The sequence below is a fragment of the Chelonia mydas genome, chromosome 9, assembly GCF_015237465.2.
Source record: "Chelonia mydas isolate rCheMyd1 chromosome 9, rCheMyd1.pri.v2, whole genome shotgun sequence".
NCBI lineage: Eukaryota > Metazoa > Chordata > Testudines > Cheloniidae > Chelonia > Chelonia mydas.
The window spans coordinates 90,994,964-91,008,445 of NC_057855.1; the positions used below are offsets into that span (position 1 = coordinate 90,994,964).

General features: G+C 42.2%; 1 long non-coding RNA gene across 1 annotated transcript; it reads right to left on the reverse strand.

Moving 5' to 3' along the window:
• Nucleotides 1-340: 340 nt before the first annotated feature.
• LOC122461812 lies at nucleotides 341-10,570 on the reverse strand. The gene is made up of 3 exons (XR_006284008.1): nucleotides 10,384-10,570; nucleotides 5,402-5,555; nucleotides 341-3,092 (listed from the first exon to the last, which is right to left on the reverse strand). It is a non-coding gene; the product is annotated as an uncharacterized LOC122461812 (long non-coding RNA).
• Nucleotides 10,571-13,482: the final 2,912 nt, after the last annotated feature.

Sequence of the window (13,482 nt, forward strand, 5' to 3'; positions counted from 1 at the left end):
TCCGCCTTGTACCATGGGGTACAAGGTGCTATCTCATTCCCTCATCCACACCACCTCTTCTTGTGTGTGTTCCTTCTGTTCTTTCAATGACTCTTGTTTAAATAACAGTGAAGTATTTCAGAGCATTATGCCGGCACATTTTAATGTCCCAGTAGTTGGCCTTTGCTGTGTATTATGCAGCGTAAGTCAGCAGCATTGTGAGTGGTCATGATTTAAATGACTAAATTTACTGTAGATTAAATATTTGCCTTTCATGTTTGATTTCTCATTAACCAAGAATTACAAAGTCAAGTACACAGTCCCTTTCTTATTTGTAGACTTGCAGCTTTCCGTTTTAATGGCTAATAATAAACTCTCCCATTCTGGCTGTTTAATATATTGCATGTGATCCTGTTTTGACAAATCTCTCAGCAGTTTAGAAGACTCTTTGTTTCAAGGAAATAAATAACATCCTGTTGACCCCACAGAAAGGGAGGGATTATTTTTTTTTTTTTTGTGTCCCTTGAAAAATGTAACCCTTCAGATTGGCCAGTGTCATTTGTAAGCGTCTGATAGTGCTATTTTAGAGAAAAAAGGGGGCACTTTATTGAACCAAAGAGAGTATATAACGGTTATTGAGGTACGTAGGGCAAGGTTATCAAGGCTTTACTTACTACATGAATGTCTGTTCTTGCTTTGAAAAATCATCTTACATGTGAGATTTGTCTCTGCTAAATGCGTTGTCTTTACAATTGCAATAGCTTTTCTTTTTTAATTACAAAATGCTGACAAGATGTTTTGCAATGACATATTATAACTACATTAGCCAGGTACATTAGTATCCATGTATGATGGTAATTGATGCTTTCTTTTTGTCACTTACATAATGAACCTTCTGCCAGTACAGAATAAAATATTTATCTGGGATGTAAGCTCATGCAAAGGCCAAGGATTGGAGGGAAAAAAAGACTGCTTGCAGTGAATAATTGTTATCATCTCATTGTCCTTTGTAAAATTGTTAATTAAGGCCCTTACTAAGCAGTCTGTACTCACATTAGTCCCACTGATGTCAAGTTGCTATACTATGTGCATCCATTTGCTTACATGTAGCATTAACAGACGGCGGTTGATACATCACACTCATTACAGAGGAATCCAAATTCCATCTTGATAACAAACATACATTTCGCTGTGCTTCTTCTAATTCGTGCCTTTCCACACCCATTTTTTTTTTTTTTTTTACGATACAGAAAATATAATAGGATTCTTAAGGAGCTTAAACAATTTCCACCAGAGCTATTTGAGAGACCAGGTGGGTGAGGTAATGTCTTTTATTGGGCCAGCTTCTTGGTGGTGAAAGAGACAAGCTTCTGATCTGAAGAAGAGCTCTCTGTATCTCTGCAAACACTGCAGCTATTGTCACTTAACTCTGTCGGGGTGCTCAGTAGAAGTGACGAGGAGATTGGGTATTTCATTTACTCTGGTTGCAGGCCATATTTTGCTATGGGTATATCTGTGGGGTATGATTGCAGCTCTTGTGCATGCAGCGAGCTTACTGTAATCTAGCTAGTTGGGATACCAGATCAGTGAAGCTGTGGCAGCCTGGGCTTCTGGCCCACCCAGGCCCCTGGCTCATCACCCAGGTAGCTAGCCTGCACTGAAACCCACTGTTGTGGCTTCCCTGCTCGTTAGATTAAAGCGAGCCCGGGTACGTCTGGATGAGCTGCCATCACACAGCGTGGCAGCAGTGCAGACCTACCCTAAGTCTTCCAGTTGCTTAATCAGGACTCTGTGCGCTCTGTAAGCATGGCATTCTGTGTAAAAAAATCAACGAATATGGTGTGATCAGAGATATCCATTTAACTCATAACTGTAAGGAAGTTAGTTGTGTTACACTTGCGGGGCGATGGCACCAACGTACACCAGGATTAACTCCACCGAAGTCAATGCAGGTATACGCGGAGCTGTAGAGAGAGCTCTGTCCCTACCAGAAGCACCCGGCCCTTGTCCTGGCCCCAAGGCAGGGGAAGAGCAGGGTGTAGAGGCCAGGGCACCCAGGGAGGAGACATCTGAGACTGGCCCTGAGGTAGGGGAAGAACCGGGCAGGGAGGAGGCACCCGAGCCTGAACCTGGGGCAGAGGGGAGAACAGAGCAATGAGGCAGGAGCACCCCGATGTTCCCAAAGGCCAAATATGAGGGCCTACTACTCGACTGATCCAGTGACACTGAGGGTGAGCAAGCCAAGGGATGTGTCTGCTACCTGGGGACAGGCGTGTTTATATGGTGGTGGGTGTGAGGAGCTGGCAAGAGAGCTTCTTTCCTTTCTCCATCCCCCACTACTCTGCACAAACTTGATTGGCTGGGGCGGGGGAGTGCCAGGCAAACACCCAGAATTAACTCAGTTCCCCGGGAGGAGTGGTCTCTGTGCAGAGGTGTATGGATAGGACTTGGAGCCTCTCTACAGACCCAGGGAATCCCTCACCTGACAGATCTACCAGTGGGAGAGGAGAATCCTGCCCATTAAACCTAACATCTGTCTTTCTTTTGTTGTGAAATGACTGATTGTGTTGGGAGACAATGCTTTTACCAGCAGATGTTGCTGCTGTTCTCTTCACCTCCTCTTCTTTTTCAAGTGATTCTAACCTGTCACGTCAAGCATTTAGCTGAAAGGAGTGGGAATTGTGAAGCTTTAATGTTTCCCTGATGGTAGTCTGCCACCTTAACAAATCTCTCACTTTTCAGAAGATGATAGTGCCAATCATCATGCCAGGCTGAAAGACACCGTTCATTGTTAATTAATTATTAGCTGTCAACTCAAAGACTTTGTTGAACTAAGAACATTCTTGCAGATTATGGATTTCCTCCTGTTTAAACTTTATGTTTAAAGGACACTAAATACCTTAAATATCAAAGTAAGCTGAAATCCTTTCATACCTCTCTTTTCCACAGGTGACTGCTTGAGGTACAATATTAATTATAAACAGAATGAAGATGCTGTAGCTTCTTCTTGTGGATTTATGTTTGCATAATGAAAGAGCTAAAATGTGGGAAGTTTCCTTTCTTTGCTTCAGTGAGAAATGCTGATCCCTAGACTGCCTGTGTGTCTTTACTATCTGTAGGAAAGAAACAAAAGAAGAAAATTGGACTTTCTAGGGGTATGTTTGGGGAGGAAGTATTGTCTAAGGGATTGAATCAAGGTTCATGATATCCATGCCTGGCCTTGCCATGTAAGCCTTTGGGCTTAAAAACACAGAACACTTGAATTTCACTCCCAGTTGCTCTCTGTAAGACTTTGGCCAAGTAATTGCGGAGGTAACTTTTTAATGCACAAGTACCAAAATCCACATTTAGTCTCTTAAAGAATGAGATGATTTTCAGAGGTGCTGTGCACCAACAGTTCCCATTTCAGTCCATTCATGTAGGTGTCTACAGTAATTCTGGATTTAGGTGTCTAACCATAGGCTCCCAGCTCTTGGTCGTGCAAATGTTTACAAGTGTCCTTTTTACTTGCATGACTAGCCAATGGGACTACTCAGATCAGTTAAACTCCACATGGACATAAGTGTTTTTGTGGAATGGAGACGCACGCTTAAAAACGTTTGCCTCAGCTTACCCATATATAAAAGGGGTGTTCTGAGGCTTAATTAACTTACACTGTAAAAAAGTGCTTTGAGATCCCTCGGGTAATAATGGTACTCAACACGTGTACAGCACTTGAAATCTTCAAAGCGCCATACCCAATGCTAACCAACTAACCCCAAACTAATTAGATAAAAGGGACTATAAAAGTGCCAAGTGTTACCATTTGCCTTACAGTATTATTATTTAATCATCAATTGCCTCGAAGTGAAGTGCCACTGTATGAGATGAGAGAGACAGTAATTAAGGCCTTGATTTAATATTTTAAAACTATTCATTGCACTTCAACGTGGCTCTTGGAAAAATGTCATTCTTCCCAAAATACCTAGTGCACATTTTAATGTTTGTAAATGCTGCTACATCCTCATTTAATAGTCTTTCCCCTTCCTATCAGCCCATGTGCCCTTTGAATGCAGTGATGCCAAAAGGAGACAGAGTTTGGTGACTAAGGATTTGGCCAAGTTTCAATATAGCCGATTGTGTGTGTGTGTGTGTGTGTGTAAATGAACTCTTTCTTGACCATGTGTATGGTATGTGCTGCATGACAACGCAGTTACGAAAGCCACTCTAGCAGTATATTACTTATGCTGCCTCTGAGAGATATGCTACAGCAGACCTTAAAGAGGATACTTCTCAACATGTCAGGGAGTGGCTATATTCTTTACATTGGTTTCAGGAAGCTAAGAGCTGGGGTAAATAGACATGGTGAAATTCAAGGCCCACGCACCACTTATTTGGAGGGCTGAAGTGGGACTTGAGTGGTGTGTCTGCCTGGGCTGGCTGGGTGCACAGGGATGGATGTCACCAAGAGAATTGCAGTGAGCTTTAGGACAATTTTCTGCTTAAGGGTAGAGTGAGGAACAGATTTATTTGCTCATCTTTCTAAGACAGTGGACTACATTTCTCTCCTATGCAACTCTATTAAACTGCATGGAGTTGCACCAGGGATGAATGTGGCCCGATGTGCCAGTGTGTCCTCTGAATAAAACCCATTTTCTGTTGGTATAGCTCCATTGAGTGGTGGAGATGTGTTACAACCGTGCGAGAGGAAAACTGGGCCCCATATGTTTAACCATGAGGTAGAGTGAGATATAAGGAGGAACCTGCAGTGGCAGGGAAACTGCGTGACAGCGTCCTGCTGTATGGCATTTTGATGCTGTGCTGAGAGAATATGGCAAAAATGGTGACCTAATAAAACTCATTCAAGATTTCATGACATTCCAGGTCTTTATCCTAGATTTGCTCTTTCAGAGGCAAAAACCAGAGTGTTTTCCTAACAATCTGTTTAATTTACCACTTCATGCTTGCCTAAATTCTACCCAATATAGCTTGATACACATCCCCATAAATCATCAGAGTTCTCATCTGCAGATGAAGTGCAGCCCATAACTTGCCTGCAGAAGGGCAAAGGCAAGAGAAATGGGTTTTGTGGTTTGTGCTGGATTATTGGTTTGGGGATTGTGAGAAGATGGAAATTCTGAGCCAAATTCTGCTGTAATGGCCTGGGGTAAATCTTGAGTGATCCCACTGGCTTTGAGGGTATGAGCAGGGATATGCTGAATATACACGCGGAAGGATTTGGGCCTGTGCCTGAGTATATGTAGGGTCTTTCCTTTAAAAAAAAATCCTCCATTTTTGTCAACAACAATGAAAACAGACTGGGACATTTATTAAAAGATTTACATCGGTTATAACGAGTGTAAAATGGAGTTTTGGAACCTTACAGGCACACATGTATAAAATATATAGAATTTGTCAGGAAAAGTTATCTTTCGATGCTTACCCTTATAGCAGTATATTACTGAGTAGATCTCAGACAGTTGAAATATAGCAGGAATTTTATAAAATAATATAAGCTTAATGGGTCGGATCCTCAGCTGGTGTAAATTGGCATAGCTCCATTGACTTCAAATCAAAGCATTTAATTATTCTTGAATCTAAAGAGAAAACAACAAAGAAAGCAAGAAAATTCATTGTTTTGTGTCTGTCACTTTGGGATGTCTATTGGATTACCTGGAATAGCATGGGTCTAATCTAGACACCAAAACTTTGTTAAATGAGTCAGAGTTATAACACAGATGTCTTGGAGGAAATTCAGAGGGACCACAAAGGATGAAATGTGAAGTATGTACAGTATTGAGCCACTTAGATTGTACTTCTACTGAGTCACTGTACTCTCTTGAGATGACTTTTCTGTGAGGGTAAAGAAGGAAAACGGGGGAGGCAAGATTCTGCTGCTCTTACTCATGTTGAGTTGTACCTTATTCTTCAAGGAGGCCTATTGATATGAATGGAAAGATGTGACTAGAGTAAGGCACTGATCAGTGTGAGCAAGGATGGCAGAATATTGCCCGTGTTACCAGGTATATTTGCATTACACTTTATCAGAAGGGTTATTTACTCCCCAACTCCTCCCCACCTCCTCCACGCTTGTAAATTATAATTATTCTAAAAAGCACGTTAAGCAACTGAAAATAAACGTAAGGGGTTATATTTTACTTAGCAACAACCCATTGTAAACTAGAGCACCAGCCCATGGCCCAACCTCACTTACACAAGACACGCAACTTTGTTGATTTCAATTGGTGAGACTCTAGCTCACAATCCGGGGGAGTGGGGGGGGGGAGTCTGCAGCTTTGCAGGGTTGTGAGGCTTGGAAGGTTGGGGAGTCTGGCTCTGGGGGAGTCTGTCCTATTCCTTGCTGGCCTTTGGGCTGAGCATTGCTGACAGGGCTGTACATGAGATCACTTGGAGAGAACTGCTAACACAGTACCAGGGGAGGTAGAGGGACACTGTTGACAATAAAGGGCTCTTTACATTTCATGTAGGGGCAGATTCTGCTCTCAGTTACAGCAATGGGATTCTGCACTACCCTTCACATCTTATGTGACGGGCGAGAAAGCCTTCTCGCCCACTGCTAATGTTGCTGCTCACCCAAAGGTTTTCAATAGTGCTGGCTCACTTTGAATTTGGTAGATGTTAGTGTTTCAGATAGTTGATCCGAGCCCTTCATTGCCATGCAAAGCACTAAACGCTGTGATTACATTTTGAATCAAGCAAAGTTTGAGTGGGTTCATGATGTGTTCAAGTGCACTCATCATCGCTTAAGCTTGTGGGCTTTTTTTATTCCTTTTTATTGTCTTTCTATCCTGCACTGTAATGACAAGAAAATTTTAGCTTTTTTTTTTTTTTTTTTTTTTAAACATGGAGCCTATTCCTACGGGGGTAGATTCTCAGCTAGTGTAAGTGCGTATAGTTTCATTGACTTAACACCAGCTGAAAATTCATTGATTTATAGCAGCTAAGGAGCTGGCCATAGTGCTCAATATCTCTGCTCTTGGATCACCTTTTTGCTTGTACCTCTGCTCTCGTGTCTGCCTTCGTTGCCTCTAGGTCTCTCACTCTTTCTTCCAGGCCCCCTTTTGCCTTCTTCTCCCAGACCCTCCTCCCTTGCTGTGCATTTTGAACCTACTTGCTTGTGTCTGTGCTTTCTCCTAACACTAATGTTTGGCCATTCTAGTGCATTTTACATCATTGCTGCCACTCACTGTTTTTACTGCGTCCCGGGGAAAATATTTCCTGGGGTTTTGTCATCACGCTGCTTTGACAGTTTGTGAATTTGCTGCAGCAAAGGCACATAAACCCTAGCAAACACTTAAAATAAACTGTTTTCACAGATCATGGCCTATTTCGGCCTCTTCAGTTCTTCATGTAAAGTTTTGAACCCACAAAGCATAAGTCTCAGATTCAGTCATTTGTAGCAAATGCTCTATATTTTACTGTTTGTTCTTCTCATTTCCTTCTATCTGTACTTCAGTGTAGTGACAAGAAACCACGCGCAATTCTAAATGTTTTGTCCGAGTGTTTTTTGTCACGATTTAGGATCTCTTAAAGGAAAACCAGCCAGGTAAGACTTATACAGCAGAAAAACTAGACTCACCCATTCTGATGGTGGAGAATTCTCACCAGGGGTTTATCCTGAAGAGTGTGGGTGTGGAGTATGGCACACAGAAGTGCAAGACAAAAGGTGCTGAGCAGAACAGGGTGTACAAGTGAAGCTGATTCAGTCGGAAGTGTCTCTACATGGCCATCAAGGTGCTGCTGTCAAATAGCAGCAGTAAGGTCACAGAGGGGGACAGCATAGCTAATCAATTCATTTACACACTAAGGATCACACTCAAGGTAATTACTTCTTAGCCCCCACCTTGTCCCTTTTGTACCCTGCACTTTTGGGAGACCAAGTGCACAAGTACTTGGGACAGTCAGCTGTTCTGTGTGGGGGATGACACCTTAACATACTTGTGCCTCTGCCTAACCTAATTTCACATTTGCACTGGGCTGCAACATCCTTGTGAACCCCCCTCTTGTCCCTTACACAAGCATTTCTCTTCCTGGAATGAAGAGTAAAGAAAGAACAGGCGGTATTATTAAACCAAGTGTTTAACGTGAATAATTGAACCAGGAGTTCTTGTTTAAATGCATAGCTGTGGGTTAGCAATCATCTTGTTGCCTGAAAGTATTTGGATAGAGAGTTTGTTCTGAGGAACAGGGAACATTTATTCTAAAGCGGTGTAGATGCTGAATGCTCCAGGCAAGTTGATTCACTTGGGAGAATTCTGGCCTCGCTAAGAGCTCAAGAGGAACCTTTTTAAGATTATTCTTGCTATTTAGGGAGAAAAGTGTAAGGAGAGAGAAGATAGAGGGCTGCCATACTTGGGATCACTGTTGCATAGACTTCAAAGTCCCTTTTGTGATGTTAAAATCTCCCTATAAGGCGGAGTTGACCAAATGAAATGGTAACCGAGACAGTGGAGGATAGATCTCAGCTGGTGGAAATCAGCATAGCTTTGCTGAAGCTATACTAGTAGACTAGCTGTGGAGCTGGCCCATCATCTCATGGGACAAGTGTTTGATGATTAAGCCACCTAATAAGTCAAAGCTGTGGTCTCATCACCTAACAGGGAACATACTAAAGCCAACAATACAAAAGATACACTCAGAGGAGTTATACCAATTTCTCCCTGTTGGTTAAACACCATGGAGAAATGAATAGGTGACCTAAAATACTACCTCTGAGGAGATAGGCACTATGAAAATGTCACCTAGATAAATAAGGACCCAAAGTGCCAGTATCTTAAGTAGCTAGACTATTGATTAAAGAATCATGATAAATGAGTAGAGGGCTGTGAGTAAGATCAATACCATCAACCTTAAAAGTCAATCTCCAGGACCGGCTTGAACAGAGACACTGAAAAACTGCACTCTGGAGAGCCACAAATCTTGGTTTGGTGATGGTCTAGAGGCTTTTAGTTTTTTCGGTGCCATTTCCTTTTTGTATGAATAAACTTTAAAAAAATGTAGGAGATGCGTATTTAGAATTTGCAAACATCCCCAGAAGTTTGGAAGTCTACATAAAGAAAACCTCAGCAAGATACAGATGCTAAATATAATCGTACTCAAGAGCTTTCCGAATATCTGAGGATACCTTTAGAATGTCCTGAAATAACATGTAGGGAAAATCTTTGCATTATAATCACAATCCTTATTAAAAAAAAAAAAGAGGGAGAAAAAAGGGATGGGGGGGCGGAAGCTCCTCATCTGCTGTCAATTAGGATAGGCCCATTGGCTTCAGTAGGGGCACACCAGTCCGCTAAAGATCTAGTCCAATATCTCATTTCTTATATGGATGAAAGAATGTGCAATTTCATAGATGCCCTCAGGAGAAGAAAGTTGCACCAAAAGAATAAGAAGGTAAAGAAAGATATCATTTGCCTTTGGAAGATTGAGGGTGACTCTTGTTTATGTGAATATTAGGGTAGAACTTGAAAGTTAAAAACAACTACAGTGGAATATATTTCCATTTAGGTATTTAAAGCCCAATCCTTGGTCCCAGTAAAGTAAATGGGAGTACTTCCACTGACTTCAATGAGAGAAGGAGGCGGGGCCTTCCTAGCCAAGATTCCTATAACTGAGCATGTAAGATCTTTGGAGCAGGGACTGTCTTTAACTTCTGTATTTGTACAGCACCTTACACAGTTGGGCCCTGCTCCATAACTGGAGCTCCTAAATGCTACCACAATACAAATAATAATAACAGCAAAGATATTTTATTTAGGTCAAAAATGTAGATACAGATTCTCTTGTTAAAGAGTCAGTGTGGCCTGCAGGAATGATGGGAAGTCAGAAGCTCTTATTTTCTGCTTATGGCCTTGCTGATTATTTTCTGTGACCTTTAGCAAATCACTTAATCTCTCTCTCTATGTGTCAGTTTTCTCCATCTGTAAAATGTGGAGGACAATATTTTAACTACCTGTCTCATTGGGGTGTGGTAAGGATTGCTGATTTCATGTTTGTAAAGTGGTGGGATTCCTACAGCACCATTGTGCCAATGTTTGGGTAGGCCCTTTGTTTCCTGAGTAAATCTCTGCAGCACACAGAGGTGGCAGGGTCAGCTGCTTGGCTGCCATGGCAGATCATAAAAGCAGCTCAGGAGGTTTGTGGAGAGAAAAAGGGAGGCATTTCTGGGTTCTTTGAGTAGAACTCTTGGGATAAATGTTGCTTATTCCTGCCATTCGGAATCATTACTTTCAGTGAAAACTTCTTACTGAGACTTTGGTTATGTTACTCCTATCTCATTGTGTGGTAGGGATTTATTTCCATCACTTTTTCTGCACTGAGATGAGAATATAACCATAAAATCAATTAGAGTAGACATTTTCTATGTCCCTGCCCCCCCCCCCAAATATTCACCGGATGGGTCATTACCTTTGTATGATGCTGTGTTTCCTTTGTATTATGCTCTTGGAGAGTTTCTTGCCAGATCAAAAAGTGTGAACAGCATGTCTCCTTTGTGACTGCCATGTAAACTTTCCCAGGAGCATTTGTCTTACTGTGCCACTATGATGTTGTCAGTATAAGTTGAATGCTGTACACATGTGCTGGTAAATTCTCATGTGTCAATTTTAACAGAGCAGTCTCTGATCTGATCTCACAGGGTGAAATTAACCACCTGCACAGACGGTTAGCATCTGCACATCACTTGAATCCAACCCAGAAGACCTCAAAATAAGATTTAGGTAGTGCATAGACCTAGTGCTGGTCTCCTGCACAGAAGTGAATTTCATTCATCCAAGGTGGAGACTGCACAGAGCCTCCAACAAAACACAGCACTGAAACTGCCCACCTGAAATGACAAACTCTCGAGAAACAGTTGAACAATTGTCTGGAGAGTTACTTAGTAGCAAGCTGTCATTTACAATCATGACTGCACAAAGCTATGTTCAGCAAGTGTTAGTGCAGAGAATTCACCCCAAATCTGTCAGAAACTATATGTACATTTCTAGGAGTTTCACCTTAGTTTTCTGCAAGGGGTGATGGTGGTTCAAAAATCTAGCTGGTATACTAGCTTGTAAAATAACTTTTATTCTTTTCAGTATTGTTCTTGCTTGGCAGAAAGTTCTATAAAATGTTAGGGAAATGTTTGCAAAATTGATCAAGCTTGTCCCAAATCAGTTAACAATTTTTTTTAAAAAAAAAACAACCCCTACATTAGAAGCGCTAAATGAGGATCATAATGAGCTATCCAAAGTCTTGCCAACTGAATTTAATCATCTTCTGATCCCAACAGCCACACAATTCAACTCTTCCTTAGCATAATTAAGCAAGTGACAATAAGGATGCTATTCCAAGACATGGTAATGAGATGCCGTGGGGCCTGAATTCAGCTGGAGGGGAATTCCTATTAAATATTTATTGTATGTGCAGCTTCTTCAGTAGCTTTCAGAAATATAGAAAAGGAAATTTAGCAACATTTTTCAATTTAGCCTTTTACTTCTGAAATGAAAGCGTTAAAAACTAAAGCAATGCAGCCACTTGGGTTTTAGGCTTACTATAATTTTTGGCCTGAGGACTGTGTTCAGCATCAATAAAAATCATAGTTTACGTAGGAGGAAAATAAATGGGAGGAAGGAGATCAAAATATACAAAAATAAAAATAGAAGAATGAAGAGGAAGTAGGTATGAGACAAACCAATTTAGTAGTGTACTAATGTTCAAGTCAATGGGAATTAAGTAATGATGGACTGTAGGATGTGGAGGGAGTACAAGCTCAAAGGGGTAACAGAAATCATGTGGAAATGGAAGTAATTGGGTGAGGGAGATAAAGGTCTGAGCCAGTGAACTAAGTGTAGTGAAAATTTGAATCTAGATACAGAGGGAAATGAGCTAAATTTGAAGTAAACGGTTTCCTCTGTGCTCCTTTGGACACTTCATAGAGGGCTGTAAAGAACTGGGGAAACCATGGCCAGCCTAAATTAACTGAGACTATGGAAACGTGTGCATACATCGGTGTGCCAAGGATTTATATTGGGCGTGTGGGCACATACATACACGTGTAATAACTACATTAGAAGAATGTTATTTAGGTTGTAAAATCAAGCGCTCAAAAATTGGGAACTGCCAGATTTATGGTGGCCTGGGCCTTCTGTGTCCAGCCTGTGCACTGACTGATGTAGGGACTCTGTAGGAAAAAAAAAATACAATGTGATCACATACCTAAATACTATATGAAAATGGGTGTACAGAAGGGGGCAGAATTAAGGGTGCACATGCAACTGTAAATACAGCATTTCCTAACTTTAGAGGGATAGTTTGTTGCAACCTAAATAATGTTCTTTTAATGTGGTGGTTTTGAGTGTCATTTTCTAGTCTTTATTTTTAAAGAAAAAAAGCAAAACTAAGTTCTGTTATGTTCTGTTATGTACAAACGTAACAGCCCCCCACCCATCACAAATCATTAACAGGCTTTGAACCTTAAACCAGCAACACTGCAGCAGGACTTAAGCAGCAGGAGAAGGCTGTTTTCCCATAGCAGGCTGATGGGGTTTTGGCTCTGGGTTCTGGGACCAGGGAGTGGTCGGGGGTAAGCCCATCTCAGCCTGGTGCAATTGTCTCTCCTCCCTCCCCTCAAAGTTGTGGCTTTGAGATGGGGGGGGGGTTGGCTGCTGGCATTATGAACTAGGAAATCATTGCGGGGAGTCTGGCCTGTCTCTCACTCTTCCAGTCCAGGAGCTGGGGAAGTATCTTGGGCCAGGTCACACAAGAAGTCAGTGGCAAAGTATAGGACAGGACCTAGATCTCTTGATGTTTCATCCTATACTTTAATTACAGGGTGGGATCATCCTCCTAAACAGGGAGGGGTGGATGGGTAGGTGCCCCAAGGTAATGCAGAAACAATAAAACCCGTAGGGCAGGGCAGGTTGTAGTTCTCATTCAATCAGAAGTGCCAAAAATTCAGCCCCTGGAGTCATGTGGCCTGTGGCTTCCTCTTGGATGTAGCTGCCACGTGAGGACGTGCCAGATTAAGGGCTGCTTTTTCTTGCTGGTGGTGTCCTCTCTCAAAGAAGATGTGAGTACCTTGGCTCTACGATGGCCATGTGCAATTACTTTATATTGTAAAGTGTATGTAAATTGACATGCAGATTAGTGGGTAAATCCTGCTCCCTTTGATTTCAGTGACCAAACTCTTGTTGACTTCAGTGGGGAGAGGATTGGGCACCTGTGTGGTCACAGGGTCCCTGGCAAGTTGTCAGTGCAGCCCTCAGTTGGCATGCATGTTGTTTGCTTGTTTCCGTTTACTCCAGGCCAGATTGTGCCACACACATACGAGCTTGTATTGGAGTGAAGCAGAGCTCTCCAACCACAGGAGGAGCTCTCAGAGGGCACAACACCTTCTGCAGCTCAGGGATGGTGCAGCTTGCTCATGCTGGTGTGCCTGCCTTTTACGGCGGGAAGATGTGAAAGAAGGGCAGGCCCAAAGCTGTACCTCTCCCTGGCCTTCCCCATCTCTTTTAGGTTGGTTTGGGC